Source organism: Mastomys coucha, unplaced genomic scaffold, assembly GCF_008632895.1.
Source record: "Mastomys coucha isolate ucsf_1 unplaced genomic scaffold, UCSF_Mcou_1 pScaffold21, whole genome shotgun sequence".
Taxonomy (NCBI): Eukaryota; Metazoa; Chordata; class Mammalia; order Rodentia; family Muridae; genus Mastomys; species Mastomys coucha.
Window position 1 is genome coordinate 162,757,414 of NW_022196904.1, and position 12,136 is coordinate 162,769,549.

The window sequence follows — 12,136 nt, forward strand, 5'->3', positions numbered from 1 at the left end:
AGCTAACAGATCTAAGTTGAGTAGTGTGAGATTTTTTTTTTCCTCAGAAAGATTTTGCTCCATATATGGTCATATGGTCCTAATTTCCTTAAGCATACTGAACAGAAGAATATATTTTCTGACTGGGTCTTTCCCAAGATTGAAAACAATGCATATAAACCCAGATCCACACAGCAGACAACACTTGAGTAAATGAGAAACCCATGTTGACACATGCAAAAAGACACAGTTGGAAACAGGGCTGACACACTGCCAAAGCATCAAAGAAGCCAGGAAGGAACTTCTGAGGAAAGAAAATAGAAAGACAACCAAAGTAGAGCCTTGACATTTTAGGTATGCCCAATGCTCACCTATACTTTATTTCTGAATTCCTATTTTCCTCTAGGAAGAGAGGTATCTTAAAGCAATCTCAGAGTCCATGACTTGAGATAGCATAGTTCTTGGCAATCACCAACACTGTATGGCAGAATTTTCACATAATGTAATTATGGAAAATCAGAGTAAAAAGGTCGGAGTTATTCTTGTTTAAGGTGACTTATAAATATAAACCCAAAATTAGGAAATTAAAATGAACTCAAACCAAAATAGTTACTTCCTCCCCCTGTCACATGTAATATGTTTTCTGTCTTTTAAGGTTTCTGGTCACACATTTTAGTCCCTTTTTTCATGTTCATAACTAAGTAATGATAAGTTGGATTTACCAAATCCAACTAGAATTTCCACCACCCCTCATTGGCTCAAGGCCAAAGTTCAGAAGCAGGAAGCAAAGGAACTCAAGCCCTGGGTCTTGACTTCTAATTTCTGTGAGCCACTTTCCCATGAGGGCCTAGTGAAGTTCATTTACCAATTAAGATTTCCCACACCAGCTGTGAGCCAGTCAGTACACCAGAGAAGTAGTGATGTGCCTTTATCCCTGTATGAGGGTACCTGGCAATGTCTGCTTGCTCACTCACTCATTTATTCCCTCAGACATCCGTTTATAATCCCAACAAAAATTTGCAAATTATAGTGTAAAGTCATCTTTCTACAGAGCGCCAAATGAAACAATGTCTATTTTCCCATGATGCTCCATTTAATGGCAATGGGTGCTGGGTAATCACTGGTGTGATAGTAAGCCATCTCTTGGGGGAGGGAGGACTTATACTTAAGTTATGACATGTCCTGGATATAAATATTTCCACTCTGCTTAATTTAACCATCAGCTTACTAAATGTCTGAATATTTAGCAATAAATGCTTATCAAGCCAGTGCAAGGAAGCTCCATTCCTGGGGGAGGAATTCAGTAATGAATAACTGAGGTGTGCAATCAGCAGGCCAGAGTAAGTTCCATGGAGAAAAATGAGGCAAGGAGAGGGGCTATGATGTGCTGGCAGTGGAGAGAGAAAGCTCACAGTTATAACCTGGAGAGGGAAGGACTCAATGAGAAAGCGGTGTCTGGACACAGACCTGACATGGGAGAGAATGAGCTGTATAGTAGGAACAGCAGTGTCTCTGTTCAAACAGCGCATCAAATGTGGATATTAGTGTCGGTCAAAAATTTCAGCTCAGTGTGCTATGCCTTATGCATTTCTTCACAAGCAGGGTCTGCACACAAATGGATTAGATTTAACAGGTTGAAGAAATTCACTCTCTCCAGTGTCAGTCATGCACCCTTCTGCCCATCAGCTCACACTCTAAAAATTTTACACCGCATCTCTAGAGTTAGCCTAAGAGTCTCCCTCTCTGTGGCTCACATACACCTGTCAAGTGAACAAAAGGCTATGCGATTCATTTCAGAGCTAACACAGAGAGGCAGGAAATGTCCAATGTGAACTTCGAGTGGTTTCCAGACTTCCATTGCACATATACTCCATGATAATCAGCAAATATCCATTAGCAGAGAGCTGTATAAGGTGTGAGGGTACAAGGGATTTGGAAGGAACTTCAAATTAATGACTTAAATCTAATTACGATGAATTAGAAAGATGCTCAGTTTATTAATGGTGACCACAACTGTAGGCTCTGGAGTGTTTTGATATTTATGACTTAATTCCTTCATCTATAAAATGGGAATATTAAGGAAAATATTTACTGGTGACTGTGTGGTTTAAATATATTAATATGAAAAGATGCAATATATCAATATGAAACTTGTATAAAAATATAACCCATTAATAGAGAGCATGTGATAAATTTTTGCTTTTTAATTTGTACTATTACTGTCATTGTGACTTTGTGTCAGATACTATAGCGTATGTTATCATTGTCCCTATTTGGTAGATAAGGAAGAACAAAAGAAAATGTTTAAGAAGTGCCTTATGCTCCAGAGTTAAGAGGTGAGGTCAAGGTTCAAAATCAGATATTATATTCTCAACGGCTAGGTTATAAAACAAAAGTATGTCCATATGCTCTAGAAGGTTCTCTGAAGTGTGGGAACTGTAGACATGGGTTTTCTCATCTTACTGAGTACTTATTTGGGATCATTTTTAATGAGGCCTTAATAATACCTAATTTATGGATAAGAATGTTGAGACAAAGATTTAAATAGATTATCCTGGGCATTCAAGTCATAAATAGCAGCACTCAGACTCAAGTCCCTGTATTAGATTCATCAATGTATTGTCCTCAGCTATTGTACTTTGCTGCCAACCCCAAACTTAATGAAGAACAGTTACATGTCAGTTTTCAATAACCCCTTGGGTGTGAGCATGAAGGATGGTGGTTTTATGTGAATGTACAATCACTTCCTCTTCCATTAATCAGGACTAATGAACATAAGACCTCAGAGGGAATATGACGGTGGGTCACCGGAACCCTGAAGGAGTCAGTGAGGTTACTGATCTCTTGTGCTGGTTACTAGTGGGCAAGTGCTCTGGGGAAATTGTACAACTCTATGACAAGATCAATCTCTAGGATATTTCTGATTAGTATAGTGCATGATTCATGAGACTGGGGACATGAGAATGTGGAACAATGGCTTGAAAAACACACAAGGATTAAAAAAATTAAACCAGCTTAGCGCTAATGGTCTAGGGTCCCCACTGCTTCAAAGCAACCATTTTCCATCTTCAGAAAACCAGAGGCAGTTTTAGACACCTACCAGTCCCAGTAGTCCTTCCTCTTCTCACTTCTTGCAGAGCAGATTAATATGTGTCTTTGGCCTGGAGGCCAAGTCCAAAACAAACAGAGCATCTCTCCTAATGCGACATCCTGCAGCCTGGTGAGTAATGCAGGTGGCTGTTCAGTGCTCTGCAATGTCATGATGCCAGGGCAGCCTCAGATAACAGACTTTCATTAGTGAGTAGTGCTATCAAGCATGGCTCCCAGAAGCTTCCCCACCTATGGCAGTCAAAGTCTCCACCATGGTACTGATGGAAGCAAATCCAAGCTTTCTAGAAGCCAAGATGGAAATATAAATGAACGAAACAGGCAGGGTGTGAGTAGCAGGGAATGAGGCAAACGTGGCACTTGGAGAGTGGTTCTCTTCAGTAACCTTGAATAAGAGCAGGTGCCACATGGTTCCAGCTAATGGTTGCCATAAACAAAGCAGACATGTTTCATCACAGCTTTCAATATTTACAATCAAAAGCCGTAAGTCAGAATTATAGGTAAGACTTCAAACATTTTTATGTCAAAACTATTAAAATATAAAATAGCATATTTCCAGTTTAGTCGATAAAGTGCTTAGTGTACAATCATGAGAACCTGAGTCTAATCTCTAGCTAACTCCTACATTAAAAAGATTGGCAGTGCTGGCCAGGAAGGCAAAGGCAGGAGGATCTAGGGAGCTCACTGTCCAGCCAATATAATTAAATAAGTAAGCTTCAGGTTCACTGGGGGACTCTGTTTTTTTAAAATACTAGAGGGAAACACCTGACATTGACCTTTGGCAGTGCGTATATGTGCATTTATACCTGTCCTCCTCCCAACATAGCCTGTGAAATAAACAAATAAAATAATGGGAAAGATTTGGCCCATAGGAATAGCATTTAACAAACAAGAATAGAAGACTATCTACACAGAACCATAGGAATAGGTATAGTTATTGGTGGACATAGAAGACTTCTACTTTGAGAAAGGAGCCAAGGTTATCTACTATCTTTATTTTACTCAGTAAGATAGTAAGAGTCCTACTTATTGGTAAATGCAGAACAGCACTGCTGTGGAAATATAGAATTACAATTCTCATTTTTGGTGTATGACTTGATTCCAAGTATAGAAAACCCCCAAAGAATCTATACAAAGACCACTAGAACAAACAGAGTTACTTAGCAAGGCTTCTAGATACTAGAGCCAGAACTCGGTTTTGTATTTCTTTATTAATAACACACAATTAGCATAGAAATTTCAAATACGTTTGTGAAATCTCAATATGCCTCAAAATAGAATTAAATCTGCAGGATGACAGGCAAAAGTGCTTTTCAACAACCTATCAACTTTACTGCACTAGAAATAACCAGTTTCTCTCACCCCAGACCATTACTAATAAGTCCCTCACAATTCTATTAGATCTATGACAGTGGCCACAACAAACATGGCATGAAACAATAAGACATGTGCTCAGCTATTCGTTTATTTTCAGTATTTTTAACACTTCAAAAGTATCAAAAACTGGAAATGAAGCAGGTTTGGCCTTTTTCTTTCATCCATTTCTTTCACTGGCAGTGTGTATGGGTTGCCTAGGAAACAGTTACAGCAGGGGACAGAGCTGCTGTGCTGTCTCCCAGAGTTGGGCATAGCTCTCAGTAGTAACATGTCATCTCTCAGCTCTGGCGGAAGGGCTCTTATGCAGCTCCACTTGGTACCAGAATCATTTACTTCTAAGAAACACTGGCTGTGTGCCTTGCTGATAGCTTTTGACAGGAGGCAAGAAAAAAGAGTGATAAAGGCAACGAAGAGCTAAGAAACAGACAAAAGTTAGCAAAACTGGCCCTAAGATATCACAGCATAACAACAAGATGTTTATTTAAAATGATCTTAGGTACCGAGGAAGAGGGCACCCGGGGCATTGCTGGCAGGCGACAGTGCCCATGATACTCACTACAGAGTCTTGGAAAGACTCAGGGAGGAAGAAGAGTCATAGCTGTCATGTGCCAAGAACCATGATGCTGTGTATGTTTTCATCCTTTTAAACTTGTTTTGTATTCAGAGATAATATAGAGTCTAAAGAAACCAAATTACTTCCTTAAGATTACTTGATTATTCAGCAATGAAGTTGGGGTTAAGTCCGGAACACAATCTACTGTGACTCATAAAAGACATGGTTTGAGACACAGGTAGAATAGGAGGTAAAGAGCACACAGCACACACAAAGAAGGTGAAAATCCTGCAGTCAAGAATTAACAAGTATGGCTGAAATCATGGTGTAGGATATAAGAAGTTAAAAGAAAATAGAGGACAAACCAGCAATGACCTCTAAGGACAAACCAATGACCTGGTTTTAGTCTACAAAACTGCGTCCCATATGGCAGACAGAAATACAGCAATGTGGGTGATCTGAACTGGTGAACACTTTGGGCACACTATGAGTAGATGTCTAACAGTTAATACAGAAACATTCCTGTAAAATATCCCACTAATAATTTCCTATTGAAATACATTAACATAATATTTGGGATATACTGAATCATGCCTATTTTTAAAATTAACTTTACCTGAATAGTTATTTTTAAAGATGTTTCTGGAAAGCCAAATTTACATTTATGGTTCATATTTTATTTACATTGATCATGTGAGATGTCATGTAAAAGTGCCATGTAAAGTATAAGAAGAAACAAAATGCCCGGACTAAACCCCTCTCTGTCTCTGTCTCTTTCTCTTTCTCTTGCTAATCGATATTATTATTGTTTTATTGTATCTAATACTCTTTAGGAACAGGCACATGGGTCTCTTATTCTGGAAAGAAAGCAAGACAGGGAGAGAGAGAGAGAGAGAAAGAGAGAGAGAGAGAGAACAGTTTCACTGAAAACTCTCCCCAAAAATAGTTTAACCAAACTCCAATACAGAAATAACAATGGATTTATTCACCTGACACTATTTTATTTACATCTTACAAAAAGGGTTGGGGGGACACCAGTAAGAGCAAACTAATTATATGGCTTTGTAAGAAAACTGGTCTTCTGGAGGCTTATTCCTCCAGAAAGAGCAATCAAGCTGGGAGCTGCTGTGCACAATCACAGCAAAGAGCAGCTACAGTGGTAGTCATCCTGTGACTCACTCTTGCTTGCCATATTATGCTCAACCGACCACTCTGACCTTGGTATTTCATATGGCACTCAGAAATTACTCACCTCATCATCAAAATGACAACCACCATAACACAGCAGCCCTTCCGAGCCCAGTGGCCTCAGCTGGCTTGTGAGGGAGTTAGTATAAGAAGAAAAGGATGGGCAACAAACCTTTGGCTTGATTGCTCTTCAGGATATTCCATTCTGGTTGTGCTTCATCATTTCGGTCTACATAAATGTCTGCAGGGCACATGGGTATTTTCCATTGACATTTTTATTCTTCTAAGACAAATTGAGAGAGTACGGCACAGATGGAGCATACGGTCCAGAAATTTCCTGACCCAGAACTCTATTCAGTGGAAATGCCGAGCATTTTCATGGGTTGGTATAAGATGAAAAGCTACTAGTCAGACAGATGTGGAATAAACTGTATCAGAACGAGTAACCGAGAGACCAGTATTCCAGCTATGGCTCTGAGTGAAGAAGTCATGGAGACTTGGGGAGTTTGCCTCTCTCCAACACTTTAGCCTCAAATAACAGTTTGCTAAATTCATAGCCTGCTGTAGCATTTTCTCTGTCCAATCATATTAGGGCAGTGAAAGGCCTGTGATTGGACAGGAATAGAGAGGTGGAGTTAGGGTTGGAGGGAAAAAAAGGTCAGGAGAGGAGGAGGAGAATGGTCAGGGGCAGGAGGAGACATCATCATGGAGACAGATGATGAGGATGTACAGGAGGTTATACAACCAAGCAGGTTCTTACAAAATAGATTAGTTGGGTTAGACTATTGTCTTTATTATTTGGTTCTAAATTTATTGTATTGGCACCTTGTAATTGTGATTTTATTATTATATAAATCAGATTGGATATTAAGGACTTAAGAGTCATGCTTTACTTACCGGGCAATAGGCACTATTTAGATGAATGAGTGTGTAAAGAGTTGCATGCTAGCGAGAAACGTGGCCTGGTGGGAAAGCGAGTTTGTGGAGTGGATTCATTTTTTTATAATTCCCACAACAATAGCCCTTGTCCTTTGTGTCCATCCTGGCACACAACTCCTACTACCACTGAATGTTTGCATCAGCTCCACATGCTGAAATTTGATCTTGAATGTGAAGGTGTTTGGGGGTGGGGCCTTTAGTCGCTGGTTAGGTCTGAAGGCAGGAATAGTGCCTTACAGCACCATAACAGAGGGCCAGAGATCTCCTCTGACCCTTCCCCAGTGACAGGATGTAGTATGAAGATATCATCTGTAAACTGGGAAGTGAGCATTCACCAGACACTGAATCCGTTAACTTTGGATTTCCTGGACTTCAGAACTTCCAGGAGGAAAAGATCATTGTTTATAAGCCACCTTACCTATGATTTTCTTTTATTGATTATAAGGTACTAGGTATCGTTATGGCATTTTCAAATATGGTGTATTTTGTTAGATTCTCCTGGCACATCCTCTCCCTCCAACCTATCTTGTGAGCTAACCCATTGTCTCTTCTGCTTCTATGTCATATGTATCCTGACATCCTCTTTCCACCAAGTCTGAGAATTTCTTTTTTTACCATCTCTTGATCTCCCTTCTAGTTCTTTAGGCTTTAATCACACTTATACCCAATGATGTACACAAATGTATACACTATAAGCTAGGATTTGCATATTAGAGAGACTATGTGGTTTGATCTTCCAGAGTTTAGGTCATCATGATTAATGTTGTATTTTCCAAATCCTTCCTGTTTCTTACAAAATTTCCTTTTACATTGCTGTGAATAGAATTCTACTGTGTGTTTCATTATCTCTTCGTCTGTTGATGGCTATCAGGCTTAGCCTGTTTTCTTGCTGTTGTGAGTGAGGATGCAATGAACATGGATGTCCAGGTATCTCTGTGGTCAGATATAGAGTCCTCTAGGTATAAACCCAGGAGCTATACAGCTCTGTCACACAGTATGTTTTGCATAAGTTTTTAAAAGAAGGCTCCATGATGACTTCTGATCCCCACGGACAGCGAAGAGGGTTTCGTCTTTTCCCTGTTTACACAGCACCTGATATGTATTTATATGATAGCACTTCTAACTGAGATGAGTTAGAATCTCTAAGTTTTAATTTTCCTGATGGCCAAAGATACTCAACACTTTTTAAACATTTATTGGACATTTGTGTTACTTCTTTTGAAAACAATGTTTAACCCATCGATCCATCTATTGATAGAAAGTTGTTTGCCATACCCGTGGATTTGCACCATGAATATTGTGAAAATAGCTATATATACCAAAAGAAATTTATGGATTTCATTTTAATAAATTCCAGTGATAGTCTTCATGGATCTTGGGAAAATTACAATAATTCAAAAGACCACAGATATCTTAAGCAGAAAGAATACTGCTGGAGACACCACAATGTGTGGCCTCAAACTATACTGCAGAGGTTAGTGACAAAGAAAGCAGCAATACACATGGATGTACAAGTATGTCTGTGGTCAGTTATAAAGTCCTTTGAGCATAAGCCCAGGAATGTTGCGGTTTTGTTATATGGAACTTTTAGTTTCGAGTTTTTGAGGAAGCACCACAGTGTTCTTACTACTGCTTGCATCAGTTGACACACCTATGAACAGTAAACAGGGGTTTCCTCACATATAGACCACAGAAATATAAGAAAGAACCCAAAGTAAACCAATGAAGAAATGGCAACTAATTTTTTAACAAAGGTATCTAAAATACATTGGCTATAACAGAGCCCTTCAATAAACCTGACGCCCATCAGCCTAACAACAAGCTTGGGCTCATACCTCTCACCTGGAGCAAAGTGGATCAACGAGCTTAATTAAAAACCTGAAAATACTAAAGGAAAGCACTTCAAGATACAGGTATAAGTAATAACTTTCTTAATAGAACCCCAACGGCATAAGAAATCATTATAAGAATCAGGAAATTTTATTACAAGAAGTTTGAGAGCCTCTGTACATCAGAGGAAACCACTAGCAGATTGAACAAATATCCTACCAAAGTCTTTGCCAGCTCTACCTCATATAGGTGTTTAATGTATAGAAGATATAAAGAACTGCAAAACTTAAACACTTGTAAGTCTAGCTAACATTTTTTGAACACTATTTTGTGTGCAAGGTTTTGAGAGGAACGTAAGGCCAAATGTGGGAACAGCCAAAAGGCACAGTGGCTAGAAGAACAGAGTAGACTAGGGCTCATGGTGATATAAAAATTCAGCTTCACTCTAAACATCAAAAATTTGGTATTTATATAGATCCTATACAGCTCAAGTAGTAGAAAGTTCTTGTGTGCTAGGTCAGTGGCTATGAAAAGGTCAAGCTGTAAAATTTCTTGGTCTTAACATAGTCCTCAGTAAGAAAAGTATAATACATTTTAATGTGGACATAGCCAGACTTAATGCCTGCATGGTTCTCAAATAAAATATTAGCCTTAGAATCCTAGGCACACAGCATTTGACATAATGGTCACATCATAAAGGAGGTGGTAGATTAAAATATATGGATCAAATATGTGGGCTCTATGATGCCCCTAGAAATTGACATTTGGTGTTTCTTAGTAAAGATTTGGATGGGGAAATGAGACATTTCTATTGAGGGAATTAACATCAACAAAACACAATAATCAGAAGGGAGCATGGGGCCTTACTTTCTTGGGACAGAAGGATTTAGTTGAAGCGACTTAACCAATAAAACAAAAAAGGAAATTAACAACTAGATTTTGGAGATCTCAGCATGTCAGCGGGAGAAATCAATCCTCTTAAACAAACAATATGTTTTCTGATCAAAGGAAAGAACACTAAGTTATAGTTGATTGAATGAATGTTGGGGTTATGCTTCTGCTGAACTTGTCAGACACAATCATTCCTCTGTGTCTGTTCCATGTCCATGAACTCAGTCAACTGCAGATCTAAACTATTCAACAAGCAATTTTGCCTGGAAGAAACACATACAGGTTTTTTGCTATTATCACCTAGACCAGGTTCTCAACCTTCCTAATGCTGTGACCATTTAATATAGTTCTTCATGTTGTAGTGACTCCCAACCATAAAATTCTCTTCTTTGCCATTTCATAGCTGTAATTTTGCTACAGTTATGAACTGTAATGTAAATATCCGTGTTTTCCAATTGTCTTTGGTGGGGTCACAAACCACAGGTTGAAAACCACTGACTCAAACCATACATTGTCTCAACTATATAGATATTTAATAACATTTACATTGTGTTGAGTATCATAGGTAATCAAGAAGTTATTTAAAGGAGGGTATAAAGAAGCTTCAAATAGTTATACAAGGGATTTGAGAATCCTAGGTATAAGGGAGAGATTCCTGGAATGAACTGTGGGTTTTGAGGGACAGTTGTAAGCCAGAGAAAGGCATTTAAAAATTTTTATACACAGTAGAGATCTTGGGATTCTTGTATTAAAAAAAAAAAGCCTTTGCTTTGTTTAGATATTAAGAGGCCAAATATCAAACAAATGACATTAATAATCAAAGTAAAAGAGCAGATAACACAAGAGAGAAAAAGTAGCATCTGTCACCAGAAAGATTCTCACCTAGTTCTCGTTGAGCTATTTGCTCTGTATACAGAAAGATAGAATACTCCCAGCCTTAAGCCACATAAAAGATGTTCCCTCGACTGTTTGTACCTACACATTTTTAGTTCCTCCCTCTGAGCTCCACACACTTTGTGTTTTCAAAGGAAAACACAATGACAAAAATACCATATGTCGTTACTAAGTTCTCTTTCAGTTGACATGCCCTGTTGCCCAGAACTACCTCTTGCTCTTTTAGAGATTTTAATGTTTTCTTTTTAAAGCCTCTTTCACTGGTAGGCAAGATAAGGAGCTGTAAGTTTAGTGAACTGTGTGCAGCATCAGTACCTCACAGCCTCCCTTGTAAAACCTGTGGAGCTGAAAATGCTTTCTTCTTACTTTGTCTAACAACAAGAGAAAATAACCGAGCCACTGTTATTAAGTAGCACTGCTTAAAGAAAGTGTAAGCTCACTAAGGTAAAACAACCCCTAACTGGGCTTTTTAAAAATAGGAACGAAGGAATTTTAAGTTTGCTATCTAATTGCTAGAATACAAATTACTCGGTGAAGTAGTGGCCCAGAATCCAAATAACGTGCGCCACAGCATTCCGTTCTATCACTGAGATGGGGCTTTAAACTACAAGGTGTGTGTTTTTAGCTCTACAGATAACAAGCCTCCGTAAAAGAAGTGGAAGCTGCATCTACTTTACTATCAGTCATGGTAACAATGAGGGACTTGATTCAGAATCTGAAAAATGAGGACATTTTGGGGAGACCTTTCATGCAAATGCTGAAGAAATGACTTTTCATGATCCCATTTTATCCGTCTAAGTGCATGGATCCATTTTATCCATCTAAGTGTATGGATCCTATGTATGTAAGACTCTTCAGGACATATAAGATGCATTTGAACACAAACATCTGAACATTGGGTGTTTTTGTTCCAAAAATCTGAAGAAAAACAAGTACCTCAATTTTGTTTCCATCGAGGTCCATGGTTTAACAGTGAACGAAGATAAACTGCATCTGTGTATTGGCATTTATCTGTCTTACGTACTCATACAAAGGACGTACACGTGGAAGCCTGTCAGCAGTAGAGAAGCTATCTCTACAAAGAAGAGACTCAACATGTTGGTTCCACAGCTCTAAAGTTAGTCTTGACAAAAATATTGCTTTATGAAGGGCAAACTCATTATGGGCCACAATTCTAGAAGACAGTAGTGTCCACTTGGATTTCAAAAGGAGTTGAATATCCTCCTATAGGCAAACACTGATGGGCTCCACTTTCCTTTAAAAAATCTAGAAGACTCCTATCTTCCAAGAACAACGCCATGTTCCCATGTTCTCAGCCAGCCTGTGCTAGCCATCGCAGAGTTTACTTTAACAGAACTAGTGGAGAAATCATGTCAA

The 12,136-nt window shown here is 38.8% G+C and overlaps 1 protein-coding gene and 1 long non-coding RNA gene across 3 annotated transcripts in view; one reads left to right on the forward strand and one right to left on the reverse strand.

Annotated features, from left to right (window-relative positions):
* Positions 1-12,136, reverse strand: part of Prkg1 (protein kinase cGMP-dependent 1) — a 1,194,975-nt gene that overhangs the window by 811,187 nt on the left and 371,652 nt on the right. The window lies entirely within an intron of this gene.
* Positions 11,041-12,136, forward strand: part of LOC116103731 — a 5,565-nt gene continuing 4,469 nt past the window's right edge. Inside the window, exon 1 of the long non-coding RNA XR_004123551.1 lies at positions 11,041-11,876. This is a non-coding gene — a long non-coding RNA (uncharacterized LOC116103731). The remainder of the gene's footprint in view (positions 11,877-12,136) is intronic.